The sequence below is a fragment of the Lolium perenne genome, chromosome 3, assembly GCF_019359855.2.
Source record: "Lolium perenne isolate Kyuss_39 chromosome 3, Kyuss_2.0, whole genome shotgun sequence".
In the NCBI taxonomy this organism is placed as follows: Eukaryota; Viridiplantae; Streptophyta; class Magnoliopsida; order Poales; family Poaceae; genus Lolium; species Lolium perenne.
This window is the reverse complement of record NC_067246.2, coordinates 75,826,848-75,840,304: the sequence shown is the minus strand read 5'-3', so window position 1 is coordinate 75,840,304 and position 13,457 is coordinate 75,826,848.

Genomic DNA, 13,457 nt, shown 5'->3' with positions numbered 1-13,457 from the left:
GTATCACTACTATCGAGATCTAATAGAAATAAACCATTCTTTTCACGTGCTCGACCATAAAAGATATTATTCATAAAAATAGAACAATCATTATTCTCAGACTTGAATGAATAACCGTCTTGCATTAAACAAGATCCAGATATAATGTTCATGCTCAACGCAGGTACAAAATAAAAATTATTGAGGTTTAAAACTAATCCCGAAGGTAGATGTAGAGGGAGTGTGCCGACAGCGATCACATCGACTTTGGATCCATTTCCAACGCGCATCGTCACTTCATCCTTCAATAGTCTTCGTTTATTCTTTAGTTCATGTTTCGACTTACAAATATGAGCAACCGAACCAGTATCAAATACCCAGGTACTAGTACGAGAACCAGTAAGATACACATCTATAACATGTATATCAGATATACCTTCTTTCTTCTTCTTGACAAGGCCGCTCTTCAGATCAGCCAAATACTTGGAGCAATTACGCTTCCATTGTCCCTTCTCCTTGCAGTAATAGCACTCAGCATCAGGCTTAGGGCCATTCTTAGGTTTCATAGGAGGCGTGGTAGCTTTCTTGCCACCCTTCTTGAATTTACCTTTAGACTTGCCCTGTTTCTTGAAACTAGTGGTCTTGTTGACCATCAACACTTGGTGCTCTTTCTTGATCTCAATCTCAGCAGATTTCAGCATGGCAAAGAGTTCAGGTAACTCTTTGTTCATGTTCTGCATATTGTAGTTCATCACAAAGTTCTTGTAACTAGGTGGCAGTGATTGAAGGACACGATTAATCCCCAGTCTGTTAGGAATCACTATTCCCAAGTCACTGAGTTTCTTCGCATGCCCGGTCATGACGAGCATGTGCTCACTAACGGAGCTGCCTTCTTCCATCATGTAGCTGAAGAAGTGTTTCGATGCTTCATAGGATTCCACGGCCGCATGAGTTTCAAAGATAGCTTTCAGCTTATTGACCAACTCATGAGGATCGTGGTGCTCAAAACGTTTTTGAAGATCGGCTTCCAGACTGCATAGGATGGCACACTGAACTTGAGAGTACCGAGTTTTCCGAGTCGCGTAAACATTTTTTACTTCATCGGTTTCAGTTTCTGCAGGAGGGTCACCTAGCGGTGCATCAAGCACATATTGCAGGTTTCCACCAGCGAGGAAAATCCTCACATGACGGAACCAGTCGATGAAGTTGCTACCGTTTCTCTTGAGCTTTTCTTTCTCTAGGAACTGGTTAAAATTGATTCGGGACGCCATATCTACAACATATATTTGCAATAGTTTAGACTAAGTTTATGACAAATTGAGTTCAAATTTTAATTCAACAAAATAAAAAACTAGGTGAACTCCCACTCAAAACAATATCCCTCGAATTGTCTTAGTGATCACACGAACCAAATCCACCACACCAAGTCCAATCATCACGAGACAAGATGTAACTTCAATGGCGAACACTCAAAGTGTTCATCATATCAATCATATGCTTCATGCTTTACCTTTCGGTATCACGTGTTCCGAGACCATGTCTGTACATGCTAGGCTCGTCAAGGCAACCTTAGTATCCGCGTGTGCAAAACTGTCTTGCACCCGTTGTATGCACTTGTTGATTCTATCACACCCGATCATCACAAGATGCTTCGAAACGACAAGTCTTGGCAACGGTGCTATGATACGTCTCCAACGTATCTATAATTTCTGATGTTCCATGCTTGTTTTATGACAATACCTACATGTTTTGTTCACACTTTATGATGATTTTATGCGTTTTCCGAAACTAACCTATTGACGAGATGCCGAAGGGCCAGTTGCTGTTTTCTGCTGTTTTTGGTTTCAGAAATCCTAGTAAGGAAATATTCTCGGAATTGGACGAAATCAACGCCCAGAACCTTATTTTCCCGGAAGCTTCCAGAGAGCCAGAGTGGGACCAGAGGGGAGCCCTGGGGGCCCCACACATGGTGGCGGCGCGGCCTAGGGGGGTTGCCCCCCTACTGTGAGGGGGCCCCGTGGCCCCTCCGACTCTGACTCTTCGCCTATTTAAGCCGTCCTGACCTAAATCTTCGAGACGGATTGACGAAACACCAGAAAACTTTCCAGAGCCACCGCCATCGCGAAACTCCAATTCGGGGGACAGAAGTCTCTGTTCCGGCACCCTGCCGGGACGGGGAATTGCCCCCGGAAGGCATCTCCACTGCCATCTCCACCGCCATCTTCACCGCCATCGCTGTCTCCATGATGAGGAGGGAGTAGTTCTCCCCCGAGGCTGAGGGCTCTACCGTAGCTATGTGGTTCACCTCTCTCTTTATGATCTAGTTGATTAACATCTATGTGCTACTCTAGTGATGTTATTAAAGTAGTCTATTCCTCCTCCATGATGTAATGTTGACAGTGTGTGCATCATGTAGTACTTGGTATAAGCTATGATTGTGATCTCTTGTAGATTATGAAGTTAACTATTACTATGATAGTATTGATGTGATCTATTCCCCCTTTCATAGCCTGTCGGTGACGGTGTGCATGCTATGTTAGTACTCGGTATAATTGCGTTGGTCTATCATGCACTCTAAGGTTACTTAAATATGAACATCGAATGTTGTGGAGCTTGTTAACTCCGGCATTGAGGTGCTCTTGTAGCCCTACACAATTAATGGTGTTTGTCATCCAACAAGAGAGTGTAGAGTAGTTTCAGCTATGTGATCAATGTTGAGAATGTCCACTAGTGGAAGTAGGATCCCTAGGCCTTGTTTCCAAACATCTAATCTCTGTTTATTTACTGTTCCACTGCATGTTTACTCGCTGCCATATTTATTTCAGATTGTTATTTCCACTCATATACATCCATACCACTTGTATTTCACTATCTCTTCACCGAACTAGTGCACCTATACATCTGACAAGTGTATTAGGTGTGTTGGGGACACAAGAGACTTCTTGTATCATGATTGCAGGGTTGCTTGAGAGGAATATCTTTGACCTCTTCCTCCCTGAGTTCGATAAACCTTGGGTGATCCACTTAAGGGAAAACTTGCTTCTGTTCTACAAACCTCTGCTCTTGGAGGCCCAACACTGTCTACAGGAAAAGAAGCCAACAGTAGACAACAAGCTATTTTCTGGCGCCGTTGCCGGGGAGGAAAGGTAAAAGTCACTCACACTTCGGTCCCAGGCAACTAAGTTATTTTCTGGCGCCGTTGCTGAGTGCTCGAAGCTATTTCCTTTAGATCCTGCAATTGCATCATTTTGTTTCTTTTTTATTTCACTAAATAGGCATAATGGAAAGCAACTATGAGCTTTTTAATCTATTTCCTGAGTTAAGACATGGATTGTTTGCTGCAAAAATTAAAAAACCTATGGAATCTTATTTGCATGCTAGTAGCAATGATATTAGTATGAACGCTTTGAACACCATTGTTGCTAATGATATGGAAAATTCTAAGCTTGGGGAAGCTGGTTTTGATGAGCATGATATTTTTAGTCCCCCAAGCATTGAGGAGAAAATTTTCTTTGATGATACTTTGCCTCCCATTTATGATGATTATAATGATAGTGGTATTTTGGTGCCACCTACTATGGAGAGTAAATTTTATTATGATTATACTATGCCTCCTACACTTGATGAGAATAATAATGATAGCTACTTTGTTGAATTTGCTCCCACTACAATTAATAAGAATGACTATGCTTATGTTGGGTGTAGTAATAATTTTATGCATGTAGCTCATGATAAGAATGTTTCATGTGATAGTTATATTGTTGAGTTTGTTCATGATGCTACTGAAAGTTATTATGAGAGAGGGAAACATGGTAATATGCATCTTAATAATATTAAGTTTCCCCTCTTTATGTTGAGAATCTTGAAGTTACTTGTGTTTTATCTTCCTATGCTTGTCACTTTGTTCTTCATGAATTCATTTGTGTACAAGATTCCTTTTTATAGGAAGTGGGTTAGGCTTAAATTTGTTTCATACTTGCCTTTTGATGCTCTCTTTTGCTTCAACTACTATTTCTTGAGAGTGCATCATTAAAATTGCTGAGCCCATCTTAATGGCTATAAAGAAAGCATTTCTTGGGAGATAACCCATGTTTTTATTTTGCTACTGTTTTGTTGTGTCTTGGAAGTTGTTACTACTGTAGCAACCTCTCCTTATCTTTATTTTATTGCATTGCTGTGCCAAGTAAAGTCTTTGATAGTAAGGTCCATACTAGATTTGGATTACTGCGCAGAAACAGATTTCTTGCTGTCACGAATTTGAGTAGTATTCTCTGTGGGTAACTCAGAAAAATCTGCCAATTTACGTGAGTAATCCTCAGATATGTACGCAACTTTCATTAAATTTGAGCATTTTCATTTGAGCAAGTATGGTGCCCCTGAAAAATTCGTCTTTACAGACTGTTCTGTTTTGACAGATTCTGCCTTTTATTTCGCATTGCCTGTTTTGCTATGTTTGATGGATTTCTTTATTTCATTAACTTTCAGTAGCTTTGTGCAATGTCCAGAAGTGTTAATAATGATTATGTTACCTCTGAACATGTGAATTTTTGATTATGCACTAACCCTCTAATGAGTTTGTTTTGAGTTTGGTGTGGAGGAAGTTTTCAAGGGTCAAGAGAGGAGGATGATATATGATTAAGAAGAGTGAAAAGTCTAAGCTTGGGGATACCCCCGTGGTTCATCCCTGCATATTTCAAGAAGACTCAAGCGTCTAAGCTTGGGGATGCCCAAGGCATCCCCTTCTTCATCAACAATTTATCAGGTTTCTTCTATTGAAACTATATTTTTATTCCGTCACATCTTATGTACTTTACTTGGAGCGTCTTTATGTTCTTGTTTTTGTTTGTTTGAATAAATTAATGCTTGTGTGGGAGAGAGACACGCTCTGCTGGTTCATATGAACACATGTGTTCTTAGCTTTTAATGTTCATGGCGAAGGTTGAAAACTGCTTCGTTCATTGTTATATGGTTGGAAACAGAAAATGCTACATGTGGTAAATAGGTATATGGTCTTGAATAATTTGATACTTGGCAATTGTTTTGAGCTCTCAAGTAGATCATGATTAAGCTCATGCACCATGTAGTTTAAACCTATTAGTGGAGAACTACCGTAGAGCTTGTTGAAATTGGTTTGCATGATTGGTCTCTCTAAGGTCTAGATATTTTCTGGTAAAGGTGTTTGAACAACAAGGAAGACAATGTAGAGTCTTATAATGCTTGCAATATGTTCTTATGTAAGTTTTGCTGTACCGGTTCATACTTGTGTTTTCTTCAAATAACCTTGCTAGCCTAAGCCTTGTACTGAGAGGGATTACTTCTCGTGCATCCAAAATCCTTGAGCCAAAAACTATGCCATTTGTGTCCACCATACCTACCTACTACATGGTATTTTTCTGCCATTCCAAAGTAAATTGCTTGAGTGCTACCTTTAAAAATTCCATTCCTTTGTCTTTGCAATATATAGCTCATGGGAAAAATAGCTTAAAAACTATTGTGGTATTGAATATGTACTTATGTTTCTTATTTCCTAATAAGTTGCTTGTTGAGCGATAACCATGTTTCCTGGGGACGCCATCAACTATCTTTGTTGAATATCATGTGAGTTTCTATGCATGTTCGTCTTGTCTGAAGTAAGGGTGATTTATCATGAGTTGAATGGTTTGAGTATGCATATTGTTAGAGAAGAACATTGGGCCGCTAACTAAAGCCATGATCCATGGTGGAAGTTTCAGTTTGGACAACAATCCTCAATCTCTTATGAGAATATTATTTGTTGTTGAATGCTTATGCATTAAAGAGGAGTCCATTATCTGTTGTCTATGTTGTCCCGGTATGGATGTCTAAGTTGAGAATAATCAAAAGCGAGAAATCCAATGCGAGCTTTCTCCTTAGACCTTTGTACAGGCGGCATAGAGGTACCCCTTTGTGACACTTGGTTAGAACATATGTTATACAATGATAATCCATGTAAATCCAAGCTAATTAGGACAAGGTGCAGGCACTATTGGTAATCTATGCATGAGGCTTGCAACTTGTAGGATATCTTATACATAACACATATGCTTTATTACTACCGTTGACAAAATTGTTTCTATGTTTTCAAAATAAAAGCTCTAGCACAAAAATAGTAATCCATGCTTCCCTTTGCGAAGGGTCTTTCTTCTACTTTATGTTGAGTCAGGTTACCTACTTCCTTCCATCTTAGAAGCAAACACTTGTGTTAACTGTGCATTGATTCTTACATATTTGCTTATTTGCATTCATCATATTACTTTGTGTTGACAATTATCCATGAGATATACATGATAAATTTGAAAGCAACCGCTGAAACTTATATCTTCCTTTGTGTTGCTTCGATGCCTTTACTTTGAATTTATTGCTTTATGAGTTAACTCTTATGCAAGACTTTTGATGCTTGTCTTGAAAGTAATATTCATGAAAAGTCTTTGCTATATGATTCAGTTGTTTAATCATTGTCTTTACCATTGCTTTGAATCACTTCATTCATCTCATACGCTTTACAATAGTATGATCAAGATTATGTTGGTAGCATGTCACTTCAGAAATTATTCTTTTATAGTTTACGTACTCGAGGACGAGTAGGAACTAAGCTTGGGGATGCTGATACGTCTCCAACGTATCTATAATTTCTGATGTTCCATGCTTGTTTTATGAAAATACCTACATGTTTTGTTCACACTTTATGATGATTTTATGCGTTTTCCGGAACTAACCTATTGACGAGATGCCGAAGGGCCAGTTGCTGTTTTCTGCTGTTTTTGGTTTCAGAAATCCTAGTAAGGAAATATTCTCGGAATTGGATGAAATCAACGCCCAGAACCTTATTTTTCCCGGAAGCTTCCAGAGAGCCAGAGTGGGACCAGAGGGGAGCCCTGGGGGCCCCACACATGGTGGCGGCGCGGCCTAGGGGGGGCGCCCCCTTACTGTGAGGGGGCCCCGTGGCCCCTCCGACTCTGACTCTTTGCCTATTTAAGCCATCCTGACCTAAATCTTCGAGACGGATTGACGAAACACCAGAAAACCTTCCAGAGCCGCCGCCATCCGCGAAACTCCGATTCGGGGGACAGAAGTCTCTGTTCCGGCACCCTGCCGGGATGGGGAATTGCCCCCAGAAGGCATCTCCACCACCATCTCCACTGCCATCTTCACCGCCATCGTTGTCTCCATGATGAGGAGGGAGTAGTTCTCCCCCGAGGCTGAGGGCTCTACCGTAGCTATGTGGTTCATCTCTCTCTTTGTGATCTAGTTTAATATCATCTATGTGTTACTCTAGTGATGTTATTAAAGTAGTCTATTCCTCCTCCATGATGTAATGTTGACAGTGTGTGCATCATGTAGTACTTGGTATAAGCTATGATTGTGATCTCTTGTAGATTATGAAGTTAACATTACTATGATAGTATTGGTGTGATCTAATCCCCCTTTCATAGCCTGTCGGTGACGGTGTGCATGCTATGTTAGTACTCGGTATAATTGCGTTGGTCTATCATGCACTCTAAGGTTACTTAAATATGAACATCGAATGTTGTGGAGCTTGCTAACTCCGGCATTGAGGTGCTCTTGTAGCCCTACACAATTAATGGTGTTTGTCATCCAACAAGAGAGTGTAGAGTAGTTTCAGTTATGTGATCAATGTTGAGAATATCCACTAGTGAAAGTAGGATCACTAGGCCTTGTTTCCAAACATCGAATCTCCGTTTATTTACTGTTCCACTGCATGTTTACTCGCTGCCATATTTATTTCAGATTGCTATTTCCACCCATATACATTCATACCACTTGTATTTCACTATCTCTTCGCCGAACTAGTGCACCTATACATCTGACAAGTGTATTAGGTGTGTTGGGGACACAAGAGACTTCTTGTATCGTGATTGCAGGGTTGCTTGAGAGGGTTATCTTTGACCTCTTCCTCCCTGAGTTCGATAAACCTTGGGTGATCCACTTAAGGGAAAACTTGCTGCTGTTCTACAAACCTCTGCTCTTGGAAGCCAACAGTAGACAACATGCTACTAAGGATGAACACTTTATTATCTTGATATTTTAGTGAGAGGGATCATCTTACAATGCTACCGTCGCGATCTAAGCAAAATAAGATGCATAAAAAGGATTAACATCACATGCAATTCATATGTGATATGATATGGCCCCTTTGTCTTTGCGCCTTTGATCTTCATCTCCAAAGCACGGACATGATCTCCATCATCAACGGGCATGATCTCCATCATCGTCGGCGTAGCGTCAAGGTCAATGTCGCCGTCTTCATGATTGTTCTCCCATGTAGCAACTATTACAACTTCTTTGAAATACTACTCAACATGAAATTTAAAGACAACCATAAGGCTCCTGCCGGTTGCCACAATACAATAATGATCATCTCATACATATTCATCATCACATTATGGCCATATCACATCACCAAACCCTGCAAAAACAAGTTAGACGTCTCTAATTTGGTTTGCATATTTTACGTGGTTTAGGGTTTTCGAGTGAGATCTAATCTACCTACGAACATTAACCACAACGGTGATACTAGTGTTGTCAATAGAAGAGTAAATTGAATCTTCACTATAGTAGGAGAGACAGACACCCACAAAGCCACTTATGCAATACAAGTTGCATGTCGAGCGTGGAGCAAATCTCATGAACGCGGTCATGTAAAGTTAGCCCGAGCCGCTTCATCCCACTATGCCACAAAGATGCAAAGTACTCAAACTAAAGACAACATAAGCATCAACACCCACAAAACAATTGTGTTCTACTCGTGCAACCATCTATGCATAGACACGGCTCTGATACCACTGTAGGGATTCGTAGCATAGAAAACAAAAAATTTCCTACCGCGAGAACGCAATCCAAGCCAATATGCAATCTAGAAGATGGGAGCAACGAGGGGATGAACGAGACTAACCCTTGAAGATTTCCAAAGCCTACAAGAGGAGGCTCTCGTTGCTGCGGTAGACGATCACTTGCCGCTTTCAAAAGCGCGTAGAAGATCTTGACGGTGCCACAATCGGGCAGCACCTCCGTACTCGGTCACACGTTCGGTGTTGATGAAGATGACGTCCTTCTCCCCGTTCCAGCGGGCAGCGGAAGTAGTAGCTTCTCCTTGAATCCCGGTGGCACGACGGCGTGGTGGCGGTGTCGATGGAGATCTCCGGCGGAGCTTCGCTAAGCGGTTGCGGGAGAGGTGGAGGAGGAGGGTGATGACCCACAAGTATAGGGGATCGCAACAGTCTTCGAGGGAAGTAAAACCCAATTTATTGATTCGACACAAGGGGAGACAAAGAACACTTGGAAGCCTTAACAGCGGAGTTGTCAATTCAGCTGCACCTGGAAACAGACTTGCTCGCAAGAGTTTATCAGTAGTAACAGTTTTATAGCAAAGATGAGTGAAATAACAGCAGCAGAGTAACACATACAGCAGTAGTGATTTTAGTAAACAGCAGGATTAAAATACTGTAGGCACGGGGACGGATGAACGGGCGTTGCATGGATGAGAGAAACTCATGTAACAATCATAGTAGGGCATTTGCAGATAATAATAAAACGGTGTCCAAGTACAAAGCAATCAATAGGCATGTGTTCCATATATAGTCGTGCGTGCTCGCAATGAGAAACTTGCACAACATCTTTTGTCCTACCAGCCGGTGGCAGCCGGGCCTCAAGGGAAACTACTGGATATTAAGGTACTCCTTTTAATAGAGTACCGGAGCAAAGCATTAACACTCCGTGAACACATGTGATCCTCACATCACTACCATCCCCTCCGGTTGTCCCAATTCTTGTCACTTCGGGGCCATTGGTTCCGGACAGCGACATGTGTATACAACTTATAGGTAAGACCATAAACAATGAATATCTTGATGAAACAATAACATGTTCAGATCTGAGATCATGGCACTCGGGCCCTAGTGACAAGCATTAAGCATAACAAGTTGCAACAATATCATCAAAGTACCAATTACGGACACTAGGCACTATGCCCTAACAATCTTATGACTATTACATGACCAATCTCATCCATTCCCTACCATCCCCTTCAGCCTACAGTGGGGGAATTACTCACACATGGATGGGGGAAACATGGCTGGTTGATGTAGAGGTGTTGGCGGTGATGGCGGCGATGATCTCCTCCAATTCCCCGTCCCGGCGGAGTGCCAGAACGGAGACTTCTGGCTCCCGCGACGGAATTTCGCGATGTGGCGGCGTTCTGGAGGGTTTCTGGCGACTTCGACTTCTCCCCGTGCGTTTTTAGGTCGAGGCCGATAAGTAGTCCGAAGGAGGGCATCGGAGGCCGGCCGAGGGGGCCACACCATAGGGCCGCGCGGGCCCCCCTAGGCCACGCCGCCTTATGGTGTGAGGCCCTCGGGCCTCCACCTGACTTGTCCTTCTGGCTCCGTCAGTTTTCTGGGAAAATAGGGCCTTCTGCATAAATTCCGAGGATTTTCCCGAAAGTTGGATTTCTGCACAAAAACGAGACACCAGAACAGTTCTGCTGAAAACAGCGTTAGTCCGCGTTAGTTGTATCCAAAATACACAAATTAGAGGCAAAACAATAGCAAAAGTGTTCGGGAAAGTAGATACGTTTTGGACGTATCAAATCCCCCCAAGCTTAGCTTATTGCTTGTCCTCAAGCAATTCAGTTAACAACTGAGCGATAAAAGAACTTTCACGAACACATTTGCTCATATGATGTATATATTCTCATGCTATGGCTAATACTTAAGCAGTTCATAATGAGGTACATGCAAATAAGATCATCTAACAACTATGTCAATCATGGAGAGGTACCAACAATTAATAATAAGCATCATGAATCATGTATATAAGCAGGATTGCAATGTTCATAAGAGAGTATGATAAAGTGGTATCTCGCTTGCCTGTATTTGATTGGCAAAACATAAATGCCCGGGCACCTCTGGAGTTCATAGAAAGACTAGAAGTAGTGATTGTCAAAGATAAAAGCATCAAAGTTATACCACAATCAATCATATTTTGAGACAAGCATATTATACTAAGAATGACAGTTGTGCTCTCAAGATAGTGCTCAAAGAAATAATGGAGACACGACATAAAAGTAAAAGATTGACCCTTTGCAGAGGGAAGCAGGGATTAACATGCGCTAGAGCTTTTCATTTTTGAAATCAGGAGTAGAATCATTTTGAGAGGTGTTTGTTGTTGTCAACGAATGGTAATGGGTACACCAACTACCTCGCCAACCGGACTTTCAAGAGCGGCTCCCATGAATTATTTGCATATTTATGTGGCACTCCTTCCAACCTTTCTTACACAAACCATGGCTAACCGAATCCTCGGGTGCCTGCCAACAATCACATACCATGAAGGAGTGCCTTTTTTATTTTAGTTTTATTATGATGATGACACTCCCCCAACCTTTGCTTACACAAGCCATGGCTAACCGAATCCTTCGGGTGCCGTCCATCAATCACAAACCATGGAGGAGTGTCTATTTAAGTTAATTAATTTGGGACTGGGAATCCCGTTGCCAGCTCTTTTTGCAAAATTATTGGATAAGCGGATGTGCCACTAGTCCATATGAGAGTCCGTCAATTGAAAGCTAAACACCACATACTTCCTCATGAGCTATGTGACAAGGTATCAACTTGTCAATGCCTATGGATTGTAGGCTAGGGTTTAGTTGGAAGTAGAGGGTAAGTAGATCTCGAAGGTTTCAGCCGAAAAGTACTCGACGATTATGAAAACTAAGGTTTGTAGACAATGATTCGATCCTTTCTTCGTCCCTCGACTCCCCCTTTATATAGGAGGTGGAGCCGAGGGATTCGTGCTATACAAGTTACAGAGTCCGGGACGGTTTCTAACTCATCCCGCCAGATTACAAATAACACTTCCTATTACAACTCTTGACTTTCCTTGATATATCTTGGGCTCCCGAATCTTCTTATTCTTCGGGTAGTGGGCCTTCAGTAAACCCCGGGTACTATCTTCGGCAGGCCCATTTGGGATGCCTATGTCAGTAGCCCCCGAGATTTTGCTTGAATCGTAGAATTAGGGAAAATCTCCACTGTTTATTTTTATTCGAAAGCTTCAACTTTTTTATATTTCTTCACATAAAATTCTATATTGTACAGGGATAATGGTAGTTGGGGCTAGTTCATCTGACGGATCAGGTACTAGTTAACTGCTCTAGTGGCAATCCGCAAAAACCTACTTCAAGATCACGTCCCTGGACATGATCTCGGGATATCGGTGTAAACTTCGACAGTGCCGCTTAAGGTCTTACCATTCTGTCGAGTCCCGCCAAATTTATCGGGTACCTAACGCGTCCGTTAGATTTTTCTTCGTATCTGTTGATACGGATAAAGGTAGCAGAGCGCAGTCTGTGGCGATGCCACGCCCAGCAGAACGGATCTGGGGTCTTACCTTCGCAAATTTGCGGCATTCAGAAATTGATCGCAACTTCGGCGTTCTGAGAATATATTGTCGAGTGCTTTTCCGGCTGTTGGAATGGCACATTTTATCGAGTCAATTTTGACTTATATTGTTCTCCGATGGGAGTATATGTAGAGTTAATTATAACTCGAAATATACTCTCTTGCTTTTCTATTTTTCCTTTTTAATTTCATCGGGCACGCGAACAGCGTTCCCGATGGGAGTAGTTTCGAGGCTACAACCAAGAACTTGTGCTTGGTTGTAGGCTCAACATTTTAGTCCACCTTGTCGCTATATTGTCATTATTTCCCAATATGATCTCTTTCTTCTTCTTTTTTTATCTCTCGGGTGCGCGAACAGCGCTCCCGATGGGAGTAGCTCCCGAGGCTACAGCCAAGGACTTGTGCTTGGTTGTAGGCTCCCGCAATTTCTATATTGCCATACTCGAAATTTTACTTTTTGTCGAATTAGCCCCCGAGCATTTGGGCAAAAACTTGTATTTGATCAAAGGCTCCCGAAGTATTTAATAATTCTCCCTGTCGCCAATCTTCTTTTATTTTCCTTGTCGACATGCTTCCCTTAACCAAATTTACTTCATCCCTGTTGAATAGTCGTGATTTTTCTGCCCTGTGGGTCCATTGCTTCCACCACGTTGACACGTCGTGCAAGTGGGGGACACACGTCCTCCGCTTTTTCGGCGCACGTACGGTAACGCCTATCTCAAGAAAATACCTTTTTACCCTTGTATCTAGGAGATCTTTTTTCACCACACGATTTCTTCATCCAACGGCGCACCGCTTCACCCGATTCTTATATAAACCTTTCTTCAACCTCCGTTCATCCCTCGCTTGCGCCGCTCATCTGTTCCTCTTCGCAAAAGCTTCCCTGCGCCCAACTCTCTCGATCATCCGCACTCACGAGCATTGCTCTGCCCATTGCCGTTGATGCCACCGCGCACGCGACTCACTCGCCACAAGATCTCGGAATCCAAGATGGCCGCCGAGGATCTTGAGTGGGAGAGATCTAAAATCTCCAACCAGGAC